At 37.6% G+C, this 11,659-nt stretch overlaps 1 long non-coding RNA gene across 6 annotated transcripts in view; it reads left to right on the top strand.

Moving 5' to 3' along the window:
* The window catches only part of LOC147020417 (uncharacterized), a 149,807-nt gene extending 138,497 nt beyond the window's left edge, over positions 1–11,310 (top strand). For all 6 annotated transcript variants that reach the window (XR_015061823.1, XR_015061820.1, XR_015061821.1 and 3 more), the window contains exon 3: positions 10,267–11,310. This is a non-coding gene — a long non-coding RNA (uncharacterized LOC147020417). The remainder of the gene's footprint in view (positions 1–10,266) is intronic.
* Positions 11,311–11,659: the final 349 nt, after the last annotated feature.

The raw sequence follows: 11,659 nt of genomic DNA, 5'->3' as shown, positions 1-11,659 counted from the left end.
AATTCCCTTTATTCATTCTAATTCTTGCTTTTTCTTCTCTTTCATCTCTTTTCCTCTCCATTACTCTCTTTTGTTTTATATCTCGAAGAAGTGAATTCTTGCAGAAATTTTTCTGTAAGGCTCACTTGGTTGCACCTGGATGGGTTTGAGGGATGTGGCGTAGCGGCTGAAACCTGAATCCTATCCAGGTTCCTCCTGATGACTCCATCTTTACTCTTTACTTCTTCGGGTTCCTTCTTGGTCTTCCATTTCAAAAAATGTATCTATATTTCAGTTGCTCCATTTAGACTAATCCATATTCGTTTCCTCACTTATTTTCTTTTTGAAAAGTGTGTTCCACATTAAGTTATTTTTCAATGCAATTTCCACAAAACCGCTTTTTCTTTTGTTCCTCGAGCCATTTCAAAAACGCAGAAATTCTTCATGACTTTCTTCTTCCCCCTTGTCTGCATGTTATTTTTCTGCCATTGATGTTGCAGTATGTGCTCTCTATTACTCTTCCACCAGCCCTGACCTCTGTCACAATAATGAAGTGAAGTGTTATTTACAACTAATTTACAACTAACCAATTTTACTTTCCAAAACTTATTTTGAGCATTTTATTAGTTTATCACCTCTTTCACAAATTTATATCGTAATTGATAGCTCTGTTGCAACTGATGCAACTTATCACCAGCATGATGGAATTAATAAGATAATGATTATATCTTCCGATATAGGTCACCAAAGCTCAGCAGGGAAATGGTGCATCATTAACAGAAAAGCTCATTTGTCTTTTTAATTTTAACCATTATTTTATTATAATATATTATTACAAACAAAAGCTCCCATCCACAGTGAGTTACTTGTACTTATATTTATACTGAGCTACGTATATTGCCCACCACAAATTGGGGGTGCAACATCGACCGGTGGAGGTTGAATTTGTCTAAACGAAGGCAAGATATATCTCTTTTAAATTGTGTTTTACTCCATGAAGAAATGCATTAAATCTACTTTAATCCAGATCTTGTTCATGTTGATTTTAAAGATTACGGGAAGGGACAATAAAAAGTGAATATTGAGCTTTGCCTGCATGTGCAGCTTTTAAAATGAAGCAGGAGAGGTAGCCACCTTAAATGGCAGATAGATAGATTGACGGAAAGACAAACGCACAGACACCACAGGTCACGATTATATATATGTATATGTATGTATATATCTATATATATATATATATATATATATATATATATATATATATATATATATATACATACACATATATGACCTTTATTATTGTGACAGCTGAATGCAGTGGGTATGTTGTATTGCAAAAAAGTAAGTTTGAGTGTCGATCATTTTTGTCTCATTCAACAAAACAAATTTATACTTAAAACTGTTAATGTGAGTCAGAGGTATTTTCAGGTTTTTGATCTTATACACTACTTAAAGTAAATTACTTGTGGTTTAATTCATATTATATCAGAATAAAAAGTCACAACGTTCAATTGGTTGAGATGTCACCTGAAACAAAGGGACAAATTATCAATTATTTTTCCATAAGTTATTTGGTTTCAAAGAAACCAATGCACAAGCCCAGTATGCACTCATTTGAAGATTTTTTTTTCCAAAATAACCAAAGAACAGGGAATTATTACGATTTCTGGTAGCAGCTCATTAATCTTTCATCAGAAACAATGAAGATCAATTTACAGCAATTTCTGTCTCACAAGGGGAAAATCAGTTTCGATTGGGATTATTATTTTTGGGACAGAGGCGAGCATTTTCTTTGCATAAATCTATGAATGAAAAAGGATATTCAGCAGTATAATCAGGAAATTAATTAGAGAGCCAAAAGAGTTTCTCAAGGACATTTCACATGTACAGTCACACATGTTTGAGCTGCACAAATATTCTGTTACTGGAAACATTAATTTCATTTACTTGTTTAACAAAAAATTTCATTTAAAATGCTAAAATGTCATTTTTAAGATTTTTTTTTTTTTTTAAGAAAAAGTCACAATATTTTTGTTCTTACTTCTCCAGAAAGCCTTTATTCATTTATTTAAAGAGTGAAATTTATATTAGTAGTTATAAATGGTGATTCTATTTTTGAGATGTACTTTGCTGAAAACACATCAACACAAAAAGAAAATGATCACTTTTTTGTATACAAAGTCGAGGCTTGTCGAAGAGCCACAGCAATGAAAGGATCAGGATGCAACAGAAAAAAATCAACACCAACCGCAGGGTTGAAGGATGAAATAGATGGAGACTTGAACAAATTGACGAAGTAGGGTGGAAAGTGGAGTGAGGAAAGATCCAAGATGGATGGACAAGATGGATACAGAAGTAAACTCTCAGGTAGGAAAAACTGGAAATTTGGTAGTAGGTGAGCTTGGGGTGGGGGAGTTAATGGGGGTGCTTAAGTGTAACAATAATATATATATATGTAGAAATATATATATATATATATATATATATATATATATATATATATATATATATATATATATATACATACATACATACATACACACATACAGTGAAACGGTTGGGTCTCCACATATTTAAAATGAAAACCTCTTTACTTGTGTCATGTTATTTCATCCAGTAAACAAGGTAAATTTTTTGTATTATCCAAAATATGACAAAGACAAATGAATATATCTGTGTATTATCCAGTAAACTTTACATGCAATCCTCTGTTTTCTTTTTGTTTTCTTCCTACACAAGAGCAGTTCAAGGTTAACAAGGGCATTTTATTTTAGAAAATCAAGGTGTAAAGGAACATTTATGCAATTTCACCAAAGTATTCCTCTGCTCCACATACACACTTGTCTCATTTATGTGGTAGCACCTTGGTGCCATCTGTTTGGGAACATGTCCAATTGACTTTTATTGCTGTCACAAACTATCACCCGTCGGTGCAAATGACCCTTTATGTATGATACCTTGAGAATGAACTGAGCCGTTTTATCCCCAAGCAGTTAGATAACCAATTTTACTTTCCAAAATTTGACCACTCAACTTTGGGATGTCAACTGTTCACAAGTCAAAAATAATTCCAGAATTGCAAAAATCAATTAATCTATTAAGAATTATGCACAAAAATTTATAAGTATTCTTTTCCCACATTGTTCTGGTTCTTCATTTTATCACATATGATGTACATCCCGTACTGAGTACAAGTCCCTTGAACATTGGTTCAAGCATTCATTCTTTGAGCAAATGGAAATACATTAACATTTCACACAAAGATGACATGTAAGAGTGACCCTTCTCATTGATCATATTTTTGGCGTGGCTTTGCAAGTGTCTTTGTCTTTCCTTTTATGGAATCTGGGTAGGATTTCAGTCTCAATGACGATGGGAAATACTGCTAGTACAACAGGAGCATACTCTAAAGCACACACTGGTCAGCTTCCATGCATGCTTGGCTTTTAGACTAGTGGCATTTTAATCAACACAGGGGAAGACACCACACACAAACTGTGCTCTGCTCTCAAAGAAGATACTTGTGACAGAAAAGTTGCATGTGATTGCAGACATAGCCAAGTGAAAGCAGTTCCTCACCTACCTCTGAGCTCTTTTCACCAAGGACCCAATAACTCAAACCAGCTGGATCACATTGCTGTGATCTACTGAGGTTGTAGATTGTTAAGATAGATAGGTATGGAGATAGCTGCTACTTTTTGTATCCATTGATGCCCTCTGCTCCCCTTCCTCCCTGCTCTCTTCAATCCTTCTTCACCCCTACTTCTGTCCTCTGTTTTAACAAAAGTCCAAAATCTTTGATTTCTGTTCACAGCAGTTTGGATATCGGGGAGGGGTGGATGTGACAAGGAGTAAACTTCATGGTGGCTTTTCCTCCCTTGAGCTTCCTATCTAATTCTTATCTCAGCATCCAGAGAGCAGCCAGATAACAAAGCACGATTTTTAGCTTTTCTGGAATTTACATGTCATCGTGCACCATCCGGTCATCTGTCTCCTTTTTCGACTTCTCTGGCCAAACTGCTAGGCCAATCTGGCTGAAATTTTGCAGCAACGCTCCACTCCTGATTGGTTATAGGAATTACAAAGCTCCTTCTGGTCACATCACTTTAATTAGGTCAAAATGGCTGACATACATTTCTTTTAAAATCTTCTTTTCCAGACCCACCAGTAAGAATGATACCAAATTCGGGTTCCAACATTATGCCGGGGTAAGGATGTTAAATTGCCAATCATTCCGATCACGTGACGAGAAGTGTGTCAAAATGGCCGACAGTCAATTTTTGGGAAAATAATGGAAATTCCATCAAAAATCTTCTTCTTCTCCAGAACCACCAGTGAGAATGCTACCAAATTTGGGTTACAACATTAGGACAGGGTCATGATGTTAAATTGCAGAGGTCATGCTGATCACATGACCGGAAGTGTGTCAAAATGGCGGACAGTAAATTTTTTGGAAAATCACTTAAATTCCTTCAAAAATCTTCCTCACCAGACACACGTCAGAAATCAACCAAATTTGGGTTACAACATGAGGATAAGGCCCAGATAAGCTGCAGGTGCAGTGTTTCTATTTTTCCTTTTATGACCATGAACTTCAATATTTTACCTTTTAGTAACTTTGTGTCTTACAAAGCATGAAAATGGTTAATGCTGCAGTTTAAAAAAACAAATATAATGGGAGTTCCCTCACAAGGAACACAGTAAAAGGCCATTAGGCCCATCAAAGCATGTGCTATATTAACAACTTATGTTTCTTTGTCTATGCTTTGTCCTTTTTAAATGCTGAGCATCAAGCAAGGAAGAAGCACATATCATTTTAATTCCTGGGTATGACTCACAGACACAGTTCTAACTGCTGACCTTCCAAACTCAGAAAAAGAAATGCTAACCATTTCACTACTGATGCTGGTATTTGCAAATTTGCTCGATAGATAGATAATAATCTGCCATTGTTCCTAATAGTTAGGGAATTTTAGCAAATTGTATTGACCATCTGTGAAAAAATTGCTTACGAAAAATTTCTTCACTAACATATTCATCTAGGTGTCTACTAACACCTATCAATTAATGCAAACCCAAATCCTTGTGAAAATTCTGGGGAGCCAATCAAAGTTCGGGTGCTCAGAGGGCCTGCGCGAAAAAAATCGGAAAAATTAACTTTTGCCAATATTGACTTGTGGGATGTCTAACTAGCGGTTTTTTGGGGTGCTGAATTGATTCCAACCATTAGATTTGAAGAAAAATGAATCCCTGGCCGTAAAATATTGATATGATACATTTTTAGATATCTCAGACTGTGTTTTGGGGTAATTTGGCTCAATTGATTCAGATTGTTCAAATTGTGCTGAAACCAGCATACATTTTTGAAACCACTGCTATATTGTTGGTTATACTTGTGCTCATGCTCAGTAGAATTCTCTGTGTTAGCTGATGTTAGCTAATAGCTTTTAGCTATAAAATTATTGTGTACCGGACTCAATGGAAGTTGAATATACTCAACGTAGAGTGGACCTATTAATGTTAAAACACATCACTGTATGTGTGTTCTGTCTGTTTTGTGTCAAAATTTCATGTCCTGTCTGTTGTTTACAAAAAATGTCTTATTTTTTAGGACAGTATGGACAAGGATGTGACTGAACCTGGCTTGAGTTGTTTCATCTGTGGTGGTTCCGGGATCGAAAAGCATACGCTCTCAAAAGTCTCCAATAAAGGCCACCCACGGATCTTATAACATTCTGAGCTTGTGGGCGATGAGGCGTTGATCGGGAAACTAAATGAGGACTGGAAGAGAAAAGTCATTGCAAGAGAAAAGTTCCTCGATAACAAGAACAACAAAGCCCAGCTCGTTCTGCTCCTTGCTGAGACATTTAGTAGGAATGGAATCAGTGTACAGCAATGCTCCGATGATGCCGACACCTCCATCATCCGCGCAGCTCTAGATGAGGCAAGAGAGTCCACTGTCGAGGTGAGGGCTGAGGACACAGACATCCTGGTTATGCTGATTCATCATGTTGCAGACCATCCGATCTTCCTCACGACAGCCAAAGGAACATCTTATGATGTCGGAAAGATCCGGGAGGCCCTCCCAGAGATATACTGGAGGTATCTTATCTTCTTGCACAGCTTCTCTGGCTGCAATCCAGAGTCTGCAATTTTTGGGTTTATCAAACCAACTTTGCTAAGCAAGCTCTGCAAGACTGATGAAGCAGAGAGGGCAATGGACGTGTTTATGGACATCCGAGCTGAGAATGGTGATATCATTAAAGTACGCTGTGATCTTTTCATGCTCATGTTCCATGGGAAATCCTCCAAAGACTTGGAAGACTTGAGATTCGACATCTTCAGCAAGTGAGCTGCTACTGGGAGCATAAAACCTGAGAAACTCCCCCCGACAACAGGCTCTGCAGCACAGCACTCTCTCCGAGCTTACCTCCAGACTAGAGACTGGCTAATGCTGCAAAGTCCATTGTTGGATGCCCGGGACTATGGATGGCAACTCACTGAGCAAGGATATGCACCAGTCCCTTCTACAGACCCCATTGCACCAGACTACATCCTGACGTTTGCCAGCTGCAACTGTGTGGGGGACTGCAGCTCACTCAGGTGCTACTGTAAAAAGCAAGGAGTCAAGTGTATTTCTGCTTGCGGCATCTGTCATGGTAACTGTTGCCTGAACATAAACCATCTGGATGACAAGAGCAGTGAGGAAGATACTGGGGAGTTTGATGAATAAGGTTGTAAAAGGTGATGAAGCAACATTTCCATTGAGCACAGTTCTGTTAAAAATGTCAATGAAATACATTTTATATGATCAAGGAGTGTTTTTTTTCACAAATCTAATGGTTGGAATCAATTCAGCACCCCAAAAAACCCCTAGTTAGACATCCCACAAGTCAATATTGGCAAAAGTTAATTTTTCCGATTTTTTCGCGCAGGCCCTCTGAGCACCCGAACTTTGATTGCCTCCCCAGAATTTTCACAAGGATTTGGGTTTGCACTAATTGATAGGTGTTAGTAGACACCGAGATGAATAGGTTAGTGAAGAAATTTTTTGGTAAGCAATTTTTTCACAGATGGTCAATACAATTTGCTAAAATTCCTTAACTATAACGGTTTTCATTCATGGTCTTGGCCTATAATGGGTGACTCATTCTGATCTTTAGGGAACTTTGTGTCATCCATATTGTGTGAAAATGGTTGATGCTGCTATTCTACAACTTGGTATATGGACAGAAATATTCTGAAGTTTGATTGAAATGTTCTTCATGTTTTTTTCCTTTCAACTTTTGTTTTTGACCTTGATGTAAGTTATTTTAATAAATATTTTTGTCATCTGTCATGTCAAAACGGTCAAGGCTACAATTGTAAAACTTGGGAAATAGATAATGGCCTAACGTTGCTCATATTCTTCTTCAATTTTGACTTTGAACTTTGATGGTTGACCTACATCACCTTTACGGAATATTTTGTCATGCGTAGAATGAAAAAGGTTGATGCAACAGACACAAAATTTACTTCATAGATGACTTGGAGTTGAATGGAACTTCTTTATTTTGACATTGTCCTTTTATTTTGAATCTTGACTTTTGAGGAAAATCTGTTGTCCGCAGTATGAAACAGTTTCAAGGTGGAATTTCAAAATTTGGTGGTACATACATTATGATATGAAGTAGGTCCAGATGGTGTTAATTTATTACCTTGACCTATTATTTAGACATAGAACTGTGACGATCCTTAGCTTTAATGGTCAGGAACAAAACTTCTTAAAGTATCATAATGATACTTAGTTTATATGCACAGAAGGAAATCTGAAGTGTGATTTTGAATTGATGAATTAATGAGATTTTTGTGAAGATCTGGATAAGGATACGGATACTAATTTTTTTAAAGTGATTCTTCACCATTGAGAGATAGGGCCAAAAATGACATATAGCATGATATCTCAAAAAGTTGTGGAGGATTTGGACGAAACTTGGTCGACATGTTGGGTGTTTGACACAGAAGAATTTATTCAACTTTGGTGAAGATCAGTATCTGGATTCAGATATGGTAATTTTAAGTGATTCTTCACCACTGAGAGAAAGGGCCAAAAACTATATATAGCACGATATCTCAAAAAGTTGCAGACGGATTCAAATGAAACTTAGTGGACAGGTTGGGTGTCTGCCAAGGACAAATTGGTGAAATTTTGGTGAAGACCTTCATCCAGATCGAATTTTTTTTTCTGTGTTTGTGAGCAGGATATATCAAAATGTAAGACAAATTCGAACAAAACTTAGTGGACAGGTTGAGTGTATGGCAAGGAGGAATTGTGAACATTTTGGTGAAGATCCAGATGTGGATCTGGATACAATAATTTAGTGAGTGATTCTTCACCATTGGGAGGTATTTTGGGGGTATGCATTCAACAGAGTGCCATTCTCGCTGTACCTGCACTAATTAATTAGCCCGTCCCCCATGCAATGGGAGATGGGATTTTGCAACCGTGTGTGTGTGTGTGTGTGTGTGTGTGTGTGTGTGTGTGTGTGTGTGTGTGTGTGTGTGTGTGTGTGTGTGTGTGTGTTTGTGTGTGTTTGTGTGTGTTTGTGTGTGTTTGTGTGTGTTTGTGTGTGTGTGTTTGTGTGTGTCTGTCGAGGCCATAACTTTTTTCTTTACTATTTGAGCTTTTGTTATCAAATTTTCAACAAAGCTTTATGAGAATATGGAGATGACAAATTAGTAATTTAGTCAAAAGGTGAAAAATGTCAATTTTCATCCAATTGACCTGAAATTTATTTCTAATTTGAGCTTTTGTAATAATTTTTAAATAAAGCTTTATTATGAGAATATGGAGAAGACAAATAATGTGTGTTTTACGTATTTTTTTTAGGTGTGAACAAAACATTTTAAAAGGTAACTAGAGGGGGAGCACTCGGTAGAGTGCAAAACCTCCACCACCAATACTGCTGGGTCACTTAAGTGAACCTGATATCCTATTCATTGTAGGTCAAAACGGATCAAACTCTACTGAACCTTCTTCTTCTTTCGGCTGCTCCCGTTAGGGGTCGCGACAGCGGATCACACGTTATGATCCGCATAATGATTTGGCACAGGTTTTACGCCGGATGCCCTTCCTGACGCAACCCTGGTCGCCTTTTATGACACAGGGATATGGTACACCTATTCTAACCGGGGCATACACCGGGCCCAGTACACTGGTACTCACTTCACCGACCTCGGAAGGATGACAGGCTGAGTCAACCTCCTGGTGTATATTAATTCAAGCAGCCAATAGGGCTTGAACTCAGGACCTTTTGGATCCCAAGCCGATACCCTTACCACTACGCCAACACCAGGCTCAAACTCTACTGAACCACGATTGAATAAACGAAACTAGGTCGACGCGCATGTAGAAATGCCCAAAAAAAAAAATCGAATTTTTTTTGAAAAAAAAGGTGCAAATTTTTTTTTTCTCGAACAAATTTTTTTTTGGGGGGGGGGGTGGAAATCACTTAAAACATGTAAAAATGCAAAAAAAATAAAAATTCAAATATTTTTCAAATAAAATCGAAATTTTTTTTGAAAAAAAGTTGCAAACTTATTTTTTTTTTCTCTAACAATTTTTTTTTTTTGGTTGGAAATCACTTAAAACATGTAGAAATGCAAAAAAAAAAATTCAAATATTTCTTCAAAATGGCCGCCATAGCGGCCATATTGGACTTTGAACCAAGTCCAAAATTTAATGGCATGATCCTTGGACCACACCTTATCCCCCCACCAAGTTTCGTCAAAATCCGTCCAGGAGTTTTTCCGTAATACTGTTCACAAACAAACAAACAAACAGACAGGGGTGAAAACAGTAACCTCCGTCCATCTTCGATAGCGGAGGTTAAAAATCCAAGATGGCCACCGTCAATTTTCTATTGTCCATGTCTTTGCTTCGAGGAACCATAGAAAGCTGTTCTTGGTGTTGATCCATAGGTTTTTGAGGTCAACAAATCCTTTTCTGAGCTCAAAAAAATAATTGGTTAAGGAGGAAAATGTTTTCTGCACATGTTAGATATATTAGACCACAGTTCATGAAATCATGATGTTTTCATCCGGCTCTGCTCCTTTGTGAAATACCCGACTCCATATCAATAGTTAAGGTTTCTTTTCGCAAACGTAGGTGAATATTTTTCAAATAGATCTGCATGTATGCATGTAAGTTATTGACATGGACTCAAGAAATGAGCCTAAGTATGAGGAATGACAATCATTGAAAGCATGACCAGATAACCGAGTAGTCTTTTTCTATTTATGTTTCAGGATGAAGACAAAATATGAAGAATGTAGTCAACACCATATGATCATGGAATCTGCATGTAGCCTCAAGAGAGAAAGATCCACTGAATTTCAATATTGCATTTTATGTCAAGACACAAAGAAAGATAAAATATTAAATGGCAGTGAACAAGGACTCTCTACACTAAAACAAGCTGCACATACTCAAGCCAAATGTGGAGCTCCTCAAAACCGAGTTGGGATTGAACAGGTCATAGCGCTCTCCATCTTTGATGAGAGGGAACAAGTATTATGGCATCAGCATTGCTATGCATCTTTTACAAGCAAGCACCATATATCAAGGCTGCAAGTGCTCCATCAAGAAGATACGCCGAGTGATAGGGAACAGGATGCTGGTTCAAGTACATGTAAACCTTCTTCACTATGAAGTTCAACAGTGGCTGTCAATTGGGATGCCTGCATGTATTGCAGGAAGCACCTGCTAAATGTAATCTATGCTCTGTCCCGATGACAAAAATGACTGACAAAGTACTCTCGGTACATCTTGCAGGTGCAAACAATCTGATGGCCACCGAGGGCAAATATCATACCTCATGCTACATGAAATTTCTTCGGAACATTTCTAAAACCAAAAACAAATCAACAAAAACAGATATGGCCATATAATGGCTTATTGATGAGCTAAAAGAAGCAGCAATCAAGGCACGTGTTCTACAGCTGTTGGAGGTATGGACAAGGTATTGCAACTCGGCTGATAGAACCAACATAGAACTACCTATATCCTGTGCCATTAGAAGACATACCTTGAAAGAAAAGTTGCAACCACACATATGCAATGTATATGAATTAATCACACTGCAAGAGTGACAGACATTGCCTGTACCAGTTGAGGTTGGATACAAGCCTCTCTCAGTCCCACTATCTGAGGACCAATAACTTTCAATGATGCCCAAATATGAAGCCCCTGATGAATTTCTGGAAATGCTACACCTAGAATTGAGGCTGAGGGCAGATATTTTGAAACAACCTGTGTACAAAGCATTCAGTATCAATAAAGATGAAAATATATCCTGTGTTCCAGACAGTCTGTTCATGTTACTTCGGCTGACACCTAGTGGTCAGAGCCTTTCAGAAGCTGACCCAGAAGAAACAGATGACACTCCAGGGAAAAGGAATCAGGATACTACTCAAACAAGGGTTCTAAGCAAAGCACAAGACTTAGTAGAAGCCAAAAAGGAACAAAGAAACTAGAAGCTTGCCATGAGAAGAGGAATATGTCCCCATACACACTATTGTGGAGCAAATTTATTTTCATGAAAACATGTTGGAACACCAGATTCAGATCTTCACTAAAATTGAATAAATTCATTCTTATCACATACCCAACCTGTCCACCAAGTTTCATCTAAATCTGTCA

Source organism: Eptatretus burgeri, chromosome 9 (genome assembly GCF_056783735.1).
Source record: "Eptatretus burgeri isolate ZD-2024b chromosome 9, Ebu_testis_v1, whole genome shotgun sequence".
Taxonomy (NCBI): Eukaryota; Metazoa; Chordata; class Myxini; order Myxiniformes; family Myxinidae; genus Eptatretus; species Eptatretus burgeri.
The sequence above is the reverse complement of the archived record's forward strand: the minus strand, read 5'-3'. Positions and strand labels throughout refer to the sequence as shown.